At 40.7% G+C, this 13,760-nt stretch overlaps 1 protein-coding gene across 1 annotated transcript in view; it reads right to left on the minus strand.

Moving 5' to 3' along the window:
* TNR (tenascin R) overlaps window positions 1–13,760 on the minus strand; it is a 585,927-nt gene that overhangs the window by 111,686 nt on the left and 460,481 nt on the right. The gene's annotated exons all lie outside the window — the stretch shown is intronic.

The raw sequence follows: 13,760 nt of genomic DNA on the forward strand, positions 1-13,760 counted from the left end.
AACAACCGGTTCTCTGCCCTAATGACCATCTGGGTAGGTGGGGCTTGGTGGTCATGTGACTGGGTGGGCGTGGCCAACTCAAGGTCACTCAGGTCGATGGACGCTTCGCCTTAGCTGTTACAATATAATAAGGGTTAACCGGAGAGGCAGTTTCTGTAAGCAGGGCAATAAAGATTAGGCTGGAAACAACACCAGAATGTTTCCTTCCTGCCTTCCTTACAGGATTAGCCCTGTAAAGTGGAAAAAAAACCTAAATAAGATTTCTTCCAACAACCGGTTCTCCGAACTCCTTAGAAAGTTACCAACCGGTTCGAACTGGCTGAATCCCACCACTGCTGTATATATTATCTACTTTCTCTTTGTGATACTCCAAGGTAAGTATTACCGGGCTCAAAATATAAACCTGTCTAGCTTACAACTCTGTTGCATTAAAACTTTCAACTATTTATTGGGGGAGGGAGGGAGGGAGGGAGCAGGAGAGGGAGAGGGAGAGAGAGAGAGAGAGAGAGAAAGAGAGAAATCAGAGCATGAGCAATCTGCAAAGTATTTTGCAACACTTGAAACCCCTTCTTGCTTTGTGGCCTTTGCAGATGCTGTGTTTTAAATTCCATGGAGTTTGGGAAATGTTCTGAAACTATTTATTGAAAGTTTTTCCTCCTGGTATTGATTTTCCAAGCATATCTCACAGTTTTTTTGTTTGTTTGAGCAGCATCATCTCGGGTGCTAAGAAGCCCAAGAAATGTGATTCATCATGATGTTTGTGTTCTTCGAATGGAAGCCAGGTGGCCTAGAAACTCCATATCCAGCGGGTGTTTCGGCCACCAGATGGTCACTCGTGGGCACACTGAATAGCATCCATCAGAGGGAAAAGTGGCCCCGAGACATGCAATTTACAGGCCACTTAATGTCCTGGTGTTTGCAGGATGGCAACATTTAACGTGCTGCTGCATCAAATAAATGGGAAAAGAGAAGTTAAGGAATTGGCTACAGGGGAGATTTGGAAAATCCTGGCAGGTGAAAAGTATTTCTTCTACACCAAAAGCCAAAGAGATTTTTCCCCGTTCCCAGCAAACTGCAACTCTGTTAAATCCAATCCACAGTTGTGATAACAGAGGTTCCTCCTCCAACAACCATATATTGGTGGTACTAATATCAAGTTTATACGTGACTATTTGGGATGATGGGGTGGAAGGGGGTGGCAGTAAAATATATACAGATAGTCCTTGACTTACGACCACGATTGAGCCCAAAATTTAGGTTGCCAAGTGAGAAATTTGTTAAATGAGTTCCCCCCCCCACACCCATTTTACAACTTTTCTTCCACATTGGTTAAGCCAATCAGTGCAATTGTTAAATTAGTAACATGGCTGGGAAGTCTGAATCTGGCTTCCCCCTTGAGTTTGCTCGTCGGAAGTTCCGAAAGGTCACATGACTCCCCGGGGCACTGCAAACGGTCGTAGATATAAGCCAAGTTGTCAAGCATCTGAATGTTAAATCACGTGACCACGGGGATGCTGCAATCGTCATAAGGGTGGAAAATGGTCATAAGTCACTTTCTTCAGTGCCATTGCAATAGCAATAGCAATAGCAGTTAGACTTATATACCGCTTCATAGGGCTTTCATCCCTCTCTAAGCGGTTTACAGAGTCAGCATATTGCCCCCAAAAACAATCCGGGTCCTCATTTTACCCACCTCGGAAGGATGAAAGGCTGAGTCAACCCTGAGCCGGTGAGATTTGAACAGCCGAACTGCTGAACTGCAGTCAGCCTGCAGTGCTACATTTAACCACTGCGCCACCTCGGCTCAACTCTGTATGGGCACTGAACAAACAGTTGTAAGTCGAGAACTAGCTGTGTTTTTGAGATTTTATTATGAATACTACCCCCCCCCCCATCTCCCGAGGTGTGGGAGATCTTTTAGTGAAAATTGCAATTGTTTTCCTTCTAACTTTGGATAGCTATAGATCAATTGTCATTCTTGATGGATACTGTCAGCCTCTGTTTTGCTGCTTGCTTTTGGCTGCCATTGAAACAGGGAGTGGGGGCATGGTATTTGGGTGGGGAAGTATTCAGTACAGGAGTGATTGTTAAAAGAGAGTTGTTCTCACCATCTACTGCGCATGTGGCAGGGAGAGGAGTTCCCGCCAAGGCCAACTGTCCAGCATACCAACCTGATGATGCTTTTTGAAGACGTCTCCCACATGACACCTGAGGGATGTGCGGATTGGACCATGGGATGGGGTTACCAGGGGGAGGGGGTTGGGTCACATATTGATATTTATGATTACGCATGCTTTTGCTTTAGATCTTGCTTTGCTTAGCTGCTATCTACTCACGACCAGTAAAAGTACTCTTAATTCTGCAAAATGGAGTTGAGTGGTTTCTTTCTTGGTTACTGAGGGAGGCCGCCTTGACAGATACTTTGCATAAGTACTCCATCAGAACAAACTTGTACTGGGGGGGGGGTTATCAAAGGTTTCATTAAAATCCTCCATCTTTCCCCCCCAATTTAGGTTCAAATCTAAATCCTCAATCCCATACTTAATCAAGATTAAAAATATCCCCAAACATTTAGAATAAATCCCAAGTAGACAAGTCTCTGGTTCTGCGGTGGCCCACCATGATCTTTTGTGTAACCTGTTGAGCCTTAAGGAGGTCCTCCCACTTTTTACTGCCAGCAGGAAAAGAACATCTGAAAGAATTTTACATAGAAAAAGGGGAAAAAACATGAAAGAATCCTAATATGTTTTTGGATAGATTTTTAAGCTGAGTTTGCACACTCTCTAATATTTCAAAGAACATCCCCCTTCTAAGAACCATTGCTGGAGCAGTCCATTCTTATGCACAGCATATTCATTGTCATTCCAATGGCTTAACTCTATTCAGCATGTATGTCCTGGTCTGTATAAACATTTAATGATGCAATGTCCAATTTTGCAATGGAAATGCTGTCTGTATTAATTAAAGCATTTTTTGGTTTATTTATTTATTTCTATGGTCGCTCTTCTAACCAACGTGATTCTAGGCAACTACTCAAGACTTAGAGCCTAAGGGTTTTATTGCACCTTTACAGTCTTTGTGTATTACATAATGCCTATCAATAGCAATAGCAATAGCAGTTAGACTTATATACCGCTTCATAGGGCTTTCAGCCCTCTCTAAGCGGTTTACAGAGTCAGCATATCGCCCCCACAGTCTGGGTTCTCATTTCACCCACCTCGGAAGGATGGAAGGCTGAGTCAACCTTGAGCCGGTGAGATTAGAACCGCTGAACTGCAGATAACAGTCAGCTGAAGTGGCCTGCAGTACTGCACCCTAACCACTGTGCCACCTCCGCTCATAAGAATCCTATGGCACAGTGGTTAGAATGAAGTATTGCAAGCTAATTCTGCTGACTGCTAGGAGTTTGATTGTCAAAGTTGACTCAGCCTTCGATCCTTCCAAGATTGGGAAAATGAGGAGCCAGATTGTGGGGGTAATATGCTGACACTGTAAGCTGCTCAGAGACGGCTGTAAAGCACTATGGAGCGGTATATAAATCTAAGTGCTAATGCTATAATGTCATCATTAAAACAGCAGTAATACTCTGCAAAATAATAAAAAAACTGTACTACTTCTTCATACTTTCAAAACAGTGGTGGGATTCAGCCAGTTCGCACCTATTCGGGAGAACCGGTTGGTAACTTTCTAAGCAGTTCAGAGAACCAGTTGTTGGAAGAAATCTCTTTTTGTTTTTTCCCCACTTTACAGGGCTAATCCTGTAAGGAAGGCAGGAAGGAAACATTCTGGTGTTGTTTCTAGCCTAATCTTTATTGCCCTGCTTACAGAAACTGCCTCTCTGGTTAACCCTTATGACATTGTAACAGCTAAGGTGAAGCACCCATCAACGTGAGTGATGTTGAGTTGGCCACGCCCACCTAGTATCATGACCACCAAGCCCCACCTACCCTGCTGGTCATTAGGGCAGAGAACCGGTTGTTAAATTATTTGAATCCCACCACTGTTTCAAAACCACCATTTACTATTTGGTATATATCTATGAGGGCATAAAAGTGAAATTATTGCAAATGGTAACTTTCAACAAAATTGCAAAAGTCATTTGCCAAAGATAGGTAGAAGAATTGTCCTTAAAAGAGATGGAACATACTGCCAAACTGTGAGCCCATCTTGACTTATCAGGCTCCCCAGGGTTTCTAATCTGAGAATTTGCACAACTGAAATGCTACTCATGGCGAATGGCTTCCTGCTGCTCAGTCAATTCTGGCAAGCAGCAAGAATCTACCTGTGATAAAGAAAAGATGCAATGGTTGGATCCAGCTTCTCAACTTTGTATTACATGGTGAGATGGAGAAAAAAAATAGCAATAGCAATAGCAGTTAGACTTATATACCGCTTCATAGGGCTTTCAGCCCTCTCTAAGCGGTTTACAGAGTCAGCAAAAAAGGTTGACAGATGATGACATAGGACAGTATTGTGTCATCCCTTAACAAACATTCTTCTCCCATGTGGAAGGAAGGAGAAGATGGTGTGTGGGAAGGAAACATACATTATCCCCCTTTCTTCTTCCTAACAGGTTCGCAACTAAAATACTGCTGATTCCTTTACTGTACTATGTGTTTTGGGGGTGAAGTGTAAGTGGAAGAGAGAGAAAGAAGTCTCTTTTATCTCCTTCTTCCTAATCTCAATGCATCAGTGGTGGGTTTCAAATAATTTACCAACCAGTTCTCTGCCCTAATAACCAGCTGGGTAGGCGGGGCTTGGTGGTCATGTGATCATGTGGTCATGGCCAAGTCAATGGAATAATAATGGACATCTGGATTCTAAAAATGAGAGACAGAGCTGTGATTCTGACACTGAACACAGCTGAGACAAGAGAGGACGGACAGTACCTCTCTTGTTAGAATATTAGAAGAATATACCTGAAAGAAACTGGGTCAAGGAAGGTTAAGACCTCAACTGAAAACACAGGGGAAATGGAGATGGAGTGAAGAACCTGGGCTGATCAAGCCTCTTAGTAATTTATAGTAATATCCTGAAGGAGAGCATCTATGCAATAAGAGTATAGAGCTATCCTTCCTGTATTTAGAAAGGGTAGCTCAAAAGGGAGGAAACAATGGGTGAGATACTCCAGAGACCCATCTCCTCCCAAACCTGCATTGATCTTAAAGGGTTAAATTTAGGAATCCCAAACTGAACACTCAGGAATATTTTATTTACAGGCAAAGGCCTCTGGGCAATAGGAGGTTGCAGGGAAAACAAACAAAAGAGAAGTTATATTTCCAGTTCTATTACATTTGTTTAATTTTCCCCATGAGGAGTAGCGGTACAACTGAGCTGGTCTCCAATCAATCATATACATAGCTATAGCCTGAACTTAACAATCAAAGTGTAAGATCTATAAAATCATTTTATATATGCACTTAGTATGAATGGCAAATGCAAAAACACGAACTCTTTAAAAGACTAAAAAAAAAAAAACCCCAGTAAAAGTCGATAAACAAAGATATCTAAAACTATCATTCAAAAATATAGCCCCAGAGTGCTAAGATATAACTGACACAATGTGGATCACTGGTAGGATTCAAATAATTTACAACCACTTCTCTGCCCTAATGACCATCTGGGTAGGTGGGGCTCGGTGGTCATGTGATCATGTGGGCGTGGCCAAGTCAATGTCACTCAGGTCGATGGGCACTTCACCTTAGTTGTTACAATGGTAATAAGGGTTAACTGGAGAGGCAGTTTCTGTAAGCAGGGCAATAAAGATTAGGCTAGAAACAACACTAGGATGTTTCCTTCCTGCCTTCCTTACAGGATTAGCCCTGTAAAGTGGGGAAAAAAGAAAAGATTTCTTCCAACAACTGGTTCTCCGAACTGCTTAGAAAGTTACCAACCAGTTCTCCCGAATAGGTGCGAACTGGCTGAATCCCACCACTGCACTGCATACTGAACAGTAGAGAACAGTTTTAATAGAACTTCCTTATCGGGGGTGCAAAAATTCAAAACTCTGGATGAGATTAGATAGTAGAGAAAAGCTGCAGCAAACTATCTTTGTTGTTGCTTTCTATTTGTCATCTACATTTTTGTAGTCCATATTCAGTAAGGCTGAGCCCTAATCTCTTGGTGCACCCCTCTCTTCCTCAATATCCATCTGCAGGTAAGTAGTCCTTGTATCTTGCTTTTGTGGTACAATTGCCTCTTCCCACAATTTTCCTTCTTTCTTTCTGCTGTCAGCTATTTTTTTTTTACCTTTCATTTTCATAGTTCAATTACTCCAATATTCTGTGGACTTTAAGGTTAATTGATCTTTGAGTGATTTGTTTTACAGATCTAATTTTCTTAAATCTTTTTTCTCCTCACAAACACATCCCTGCGTACCAGGAATCCTCTTGAATTGCAAAACTGCTATCTTGTTTTTCTTCCCTACTACAAGGAAGTTTCTTCACTCCCATTATAGAACTTTCTCCCTTGCTTGCTTTAACGCTCTACCATTGGTAGCCCTGGAAGGAAAGCATAAAAACATCTCCATTTCAGAAAAAATCGTCAGTGTGAAATTCGAACAGCAGAGTCTCTAGCTGAGACATTTCGACACTGGCTTTTCAAAGGTAGTCCATACTTTCACCTAATAACCCCCCTTGCATTTTATAGACTTTATAGATTACATTCAATTCTGTTTTTTTTAAAATTTGATTTGCTTTAAATATTTTTTTCCTGGATAATCTGAATTTATATTAAAAAAGAAACTAAACCTCCACAAGTTTGAGTCTTGTTTAGCTTTTGAAGGAACAAATGGGGTCTGAAATAGAAGATTGCAACATAAACAACTCAATTAAAACACTAGTTTTTTTTTTCTTATCAATCACTTCCTGGTAAGGAAAATAACTCCAAGGACTTCATTAGAGGCCTTGCTCTGAATGTGTCTCTATTTTGAGCCTAACTGAATGATTATTTGAGATGACAGGCATTTTCAGTGGTGGTTCCATATTGTGAAATGTCCTCTTAGGAAAGTTCACTTAGTCTTCCCTTCTTGCTCTTTCAGGGCCCAACCAAACCATATTCATTCATTCAAATGTTTTAATATATGTGCCTCCACATCAGTGGTGGGATTCAGCCAGTTCGCACCTATTCAGTTGGTAACTTTCTAAGCAGTTCAGAGAACCGGTTGTTGGAAGAAATCTTATTTTGTTTTTTCCCCACTTTACAGGGCTAATCCTGTAAGGAAGGCAGGAAGGAAACAATCTGGTGTTGTTTCTTGCCTAATCTTTATTTCCCTGCTTACAGAAACTGCCTCTCCAGTTAACCCTTATTACCATTGTAACAACTAAGGTGAAGCGCCCATCGACCTGAGTGACATTGATTTGGCCACGCCCACATGATCACATGACCACCGAGCCCCACCTACCCAGCTGGTCATTAGGGCAGAGAACTGGTTGGTAAATTATTTGAATCCCATCACTGGTACACATTGTGTCAGTTATAAATTAACACTCTGGGGCTATATTTTTGAATGATAGTTTTAGACATCTTTGTTTATCGACTTTTACTGGGTTTTTTTTTTAGTCTTTTAAAGAGTTTGTGTTTTTGCATTTGCCATTCATACTAAGTGCATACATAAAATGATTTTATAGATCTTACACTTTGATTGTTAAGTTCAGGCTATAGCTATGTATATGATTGATTGGAGACCAGCTCAGTTGTACCACTCAAGTTACTCCTCATGGGGAAAATTAAACAAATTTAATAGAACTGGAAATATAACTTCTCTTTTGTTTGTTTTCCCTGCCAACCTCCTATTGCCCAGAGGCCTTTGCCTGTAGATAAATATTCCTGAGTGTTCAGTTTGGGATTCCTAAATTTAACCCTTTAAGATCAATGCAGGTTTGGGAGGGGATGGCTCTCTGGAGTATCTCACCCATTGTTTCCTCCCTTTTGAGCTACCCTTTCTAAATATAGGAAGGATAGCTCTATAGTCTTATTGCATAGATGCTCTCCTTCAGGATATTACTATAAATTACTAAGAGGCTTGATCAGCCCAGGTTCTTCACTCCATCTCCATTTCCCCTGTGTTTTCAGTTGAAGTCTTAACCTTCCTTGACCCAGTTTCTTTCAGGTATATTCTTCTAATATTCTAACAAGAGAGGTACTGTCCGTCCTCTCTTGCCTCAGCTGTGTTCAGTGTCAGAATCACAGCTTCTGCCACATTGCTCATTTTTAGAATCCAGATGTCCATTATTATTCCTTTCTTCCCTCAGTGCACTGGAAAAGACTCAATTTCCCAATCTAAATGAAAGGTAGAAGCATTGAATACGAGAGAATTGCTGGAGTCAATATTTAAAGAGAAACCTTTTAAGGGCATTTACTGATGACCTGGTAATAATATTGGAAGATCCTCTAGAACAGTGTTTCTCAACCTTGGCGACTTTAAGTCCACAGGACTTCAACTCCCAGAATTCCCCAGCCAGAACAACTGGCTGGGGAATTCTGGGAGTTGAAGTCCACAGGACTTAAAGTTGCCAAGGTTGAGAAACACTGCTCTAGAAGAAATGGAAAAATTAAAGGATTTAGTGATGTTAGTTGGTTTTAAAATTAACAAACAAAAGAAAAAGATGTTAACAAAGAACGGAAATGGAAAATGAAAGAATTTTTCTTGTTGGGATTAAGGGACAGTCAATTAGAAAAGAGCCATAGAAGTTTATTCTTAAATACAATTACTGCTTCAAGATTATTATACCAGCAAAAATGGAAAGACTTTGAAATACACACAAGGGAGGAATGGTTGGTGAAGATGACAGAACTAGCAGAGAGGGCGATGTAAACTTATTTGATTAAAAAAAGATCAACAAGTGTATTTATCAGTGATGTGAAACACCTTGGACCTTTTGCTGAAAAAAAAAAGAGAAAATGGAACTTGTGATTTATGGATTTAAAGATTAGAAAGGGTAGCTTATGGGAAAAAAAAGGAAATTATGATGTAACCTTAAAGAGAGGGGGTAAAATATAAATGCATTTATACTTTCTGTCAAAAAGAACAGAAGCCACTTTATAAATGTTTCATTTTTGTTTCTTTTCTATTTTCTTTCTTCTTACTCATTCATATATCTATATCTATATATCTATATATCTATATATCTATATATCTATATATCTATATATCTATATATCTATATCTATATCTATATCTATATCTATATCTATATCTATATCTATATCTATATCTATATCTATATCTATATCTATATCTATATCTATCTATATCTATCTATCTATCTATCTATCTATCTATCTATCTATCTATCTATCTATCTATCTATCTATCTATCTATCTATCTATCTATCTATCTATTAGATTATTTTTTTTTACAACCCCCGGTATGCCCAAATATGGGAGGAAGATCACTACTTCCGTTCTCTGTCCTTCGGCTCGTCACAAGAGACCATCCAGGCAGAAACCCAATATTTTTTACTGTTACCTTTTTGTTACCTTTATTTATTTATCAGCACAAATACAACACACACACATATATATATATATATATATATATATATATATATATATATATATATATATATATATATATATATATATATGTGTGTGTGTGTGTGTGTGTGTGTGTTGCAATTGTGCTGATAAATAAATAAAGGGATGCAACACAAATGTAACAAAGGCAACAGTAAAAATAATGGCTTTCTGTCTGGATGGTCTGTTGTGATGAGCCAATAGACAGAGAAAGGAAGCAGTATGCTTCCTCCCATATTTGGGGATACCAGGGATTGTGACACAATACCTACCTACCTACCTACCTACCTACCTACCTACCTACCTACCTACCTACCTACCTACCTACCTACCTACCTACCATCCCTCCCTCCCTCCCTCCCTCCCTCCCTCCCTCTCTCTCTATCTCTATCTCTATCTCTATCTCTATCTCTATCTCTATATCTATATCTTCTTTCTTTGATGACATTTTCTCCTATCTAGCATATTTTCTTTTTGGTACTGAGATTCATTATGCCAACAGCTCTCCTCAATAACATCTTAGCACAATGGCCTGCTGTTACTTTGGTTTTGAAGAACAGATTTGTAGAGTTGACCAAGTGAACTATGTCTTTTGAATGACTAAACGGATAGGTTTCCAATGAATTCCACAAAGCTTTGCCATTTGCAGTTCAGAAAGAACCCATATGAACAGTTTTGCTTCCATTGAAAAAGTTGTTGCTGTGGATTGCATTTTAGTTTGCATGATGGAATGTCACAGGGATTTTAAATATGTGCCTTCCTTGTTACATTATCACAAATGATGGAAGGCTGTTAGTAATCAGATACATGATTGTTTGTCTCAATGGCACAGATGTGAAAATTGCTGCATTCCTTGGCTCTTTTCAGAAGTTCATTTTCATCACATGAAAGGGGAGAATGAGGCTAGGTTTCCTGCCCATCGTTCACCATTATACACCTATTTTTTACATTTATCCAGGATTTTATATTGCACAGAGAACACATACTCATAGAGGACTCTACTTTTGAGAAGAGCTGCCCATCTATCTTCTCATTCCAATTTGAGGAAGCCACAAAAAATGAATGCTAGTTTCTGTTTATCCCATCAGATCTGGCAAAATCCCTTCGGAAAACAGTGCCATCCCATTGGACCTGGACAGTGGTGGGATTCAAATAATTTACCAACCTGTTCTCTGCCCTAATGACCAGCTGGATAGGCGGGGCTTGGTGGTCATGTGACAATTTATTTATTTATTTGTTTGTTTGTTTGTTTGTTTATTTATTTATTTATTTAATTTGTATGCCGCCCGCTCTCAAAGAGACCCAGGGCAGCTTACAAGTAAAAAAGGGAGGGGGGACATACAAAAAAATAAAAAAACATTAAAAATTCAACAACATTCATAACTTAGTATGGGGCTGGATACATTAACAGCCCCCGGCCTGCCGGAACAGCCAGGTCTTAGTCGCTTTGCGGAAGGCCGGAAGGGTAGTAAGGGTCCGGATCTCAACGGGAAGATCGTCCATAGGGCCAGAGCAGCAACAGAGAAGGCCCTTCCCCGGGGGGTCGCCAGCCAACATTGACCGGCAGATGGAATCCGGAGGAGGCCTAGTCTGTGCGATCTTATAGGTCTCTGGGAGGTGACTGGCAGGAGGCGATCTCTCATAATGTGGGTGTGGCCAAGTCACTGTCACTCAGGTCGATGGGCACTTCGCCTTAGTTGTTACAATGGTGATAAGGGTTAACTGGAGAGGCAGTTTCTGTAAGCAGGGCAATAAAGATTAGGCTAGAAACAGCACCAGAATGTTTCCTTCCTGCCTTCCTTACAGGATTAGCCCTGCAAAGTGGGAAAAAAAACAAAAGGAGATTTCTTCCAACAACTGGTTCTCCGAACTGCTTAGAAAGTTACCAACCGGTTCTCCCGAATAGGTGCGAACTGGCTGAATCCCACCACTGGACCTGGAAAAACTGGCTTTCTGTCACTGAAGAACAGCTTCTCTCTGAGATTTGAATTACCCTGACTTGGTTGGCTTTCTAGAAGCCTTTAAAAATCTGATTCTTCCTTCAATCTCTAAAGTCAGGATGATTTAGATTTAGATTTATTTTATTTGTATGCCGCCCTTCTCTGGGAGGGACTCACGGCGGCGAACAACTCAAAGGGGGAAAAGGGAAACATAGAACACAATACAAGTAGATAAAATAGCCAAGAATCACACAACCACACAGGTTGAGAGGGGAAGGGAACTCATCAACCCCAGGCCTGCCGGCAAAGCCAGGTTTTGACGGCTTTTCGGAAGGCCTGGAGAGAGGTGAGGGTCCGAATCTCTGCGGGGAGTTCGTTCCAGAGGGCCGGAGCTGCCACAGAGAAGGCCCTCCTCCGGGTAGTAGCCAGGTGGCATTAGCTGGTAGACGGAACCCGGAGGAGGCCGACCCTGTGTGATCTAATGGGTCTTTGGGAGGTAATTGGATGATAATGGAGTCCAGCATCTTTGTATTACTTTTGTATGTATGCTTATGTTTTTAATGCTTAGGTAGCGTAAATTAGCAGAATGAATGAATGAATGAATGAATGAATGAATGAATGAATGAATGAATGAATGAATGCTACCATAGCTAGGATGAAAAATCTAGAAAACCACTAGATGGCAGTAAAGAGTTTCTGCATCTCTTCCCTGCTTTCTAGTGGTCATCTGGATTTTTTCAGTTCAGGTATAGTAACCATAAGAAAAGGGTAAGATTGAATGAATTCCCTTCCCTTGATGCTTTGTATACATAGTTGCACGAGAGAGAAAAGGGCTCCTATTTATACTACTTTCATTTTTTGGGAGCCATAAAGCAGCTTATTCTCCTTTTATGACGCCACAGAGATGGCAGTATACAACTTGTTATTTTGATTATTATTTCCTGTTCTAACTTTGGTTTCCTTAAAATTTGGGAGTAATTGACTCCTTGTTTCAAAATTGTTAGGTTGCTTATGCATCAACATTTTAATATACTTTCTCAAACTTTGGGGATAATTCTCTTAAACTTTCTTTTTCTCCCTGTCTTTTTAAAATAGAAGTTCACACTTAGGAATAGGAAAGGATTTGGTGAAGTCTTTATTACTTAATTTTGTCATGGGAGATACTGCCATAATGCAGATTTTCTTGACGATGTAAACTTTTCCTTAGAATAATCAGGAAATAGCTTTATTTGAGATGGGTTGGGGAATGGTAACCATTGGATACTTTCAAGCAATACTTCAGGGGCATTCTCAGAGGAATGATGCCTGCCTATCAACAGCAATTTTGGACAGTGATGCTACCAGAGGCAAACCTCTTCCCACAAACCTTTTGAAGTGAACCTGTACCTCTGAAAAAAAGGTTCATTAACCTGTGCGCCTAGTAGTAAAAGGAGTGGAACAGAGACAGATAATTATTTTCGTGACCTGACAAATGCGTGCACGACAAAAGTGCACCGACAAAATTGCGCTGAGAAAACCGCGATGTCATAAACATGCCCACAACAATGCGCCAACAAAACCACGCCCACAAAAGCGTGATTTAAGTTAAGGTAAGGGTTAGGGTTAGGGTTAGGGTTAGGGTTAGGTTCAGGGTTAGGTTCAGGGTTAGGTTCAGGGTTAGGTTCAGGGTTAGGGTTAGGGTTAGGTTTAGGGTTAGGTTCAGGGTTAGGTTTAGGGTTAGGTTCAGGGTTAGGTTCAGGGTTAGGATTAGGTTCAGGGTTAGGTTTAGGGTTAGGTTTAGGGTTAGGTTCAGGGTTAGGTTTAGGGTTAGGTTTAGGGTTAGGTTCAGGGTTAGGTTTAGGGTTAGGTTCAGAGTTAGGTTTAGGGTTAGGTTCAGGGTTAGGTTCAGGGTTAGGTTTAGGGTTAGGTTCAGGGTTAGGTTCAGGGTTAGGTTCAGGGTTAGGTTCAGGGTTAGGTTCAGGGTTAGGTTCAGGGTTAGGTTCAGGGTTAGGGTTAGGTTCAGGGTTAGGTTTAGGGTAAGGTTTAGGGTTAGGTTCAGGGTTAGGTTCAGGGTTAGGATTAGGTTCAGGGTTAGGTTTAGGGTTAGGTTTAGGGTTAGGTTCAGGGTTAGGTTCAGGGTTAGGTTCAGGGTTAGGTTCAGGGTTAGGGTTAGGGTTAGGTTTAGGGTTAGGTTCAGGGTTAGGTTTAGGGTTAGGTTCAGGGTTAGGTTCAGGGTTAGGATTAGGTTCAGGGTTAGGTTTAGGGTTAGGTTTAGGGTTAGGTTCAGGGTTAGGTTTAGGGTTAGGTTTAGGGTTAGGTTCAGG

This window comes from Thamnophis sirtalis, unplaced genomic scaffold, assembly GCF_051295495.1.
Source record: "Thamnophis sirtalis isolate CommonGarterSnake01/CBP01778 unplaced genomic scaffold, rThaSir2_p1.2 scaffold_12, whole genome shotgun sequence".
NCBI classification, from domain to species: Eukaryota; Metazoa; Chordata; class Lepidosauria; order Squamata; family Natricidae; genus Thamnophis; species Thamnophis sirtalis.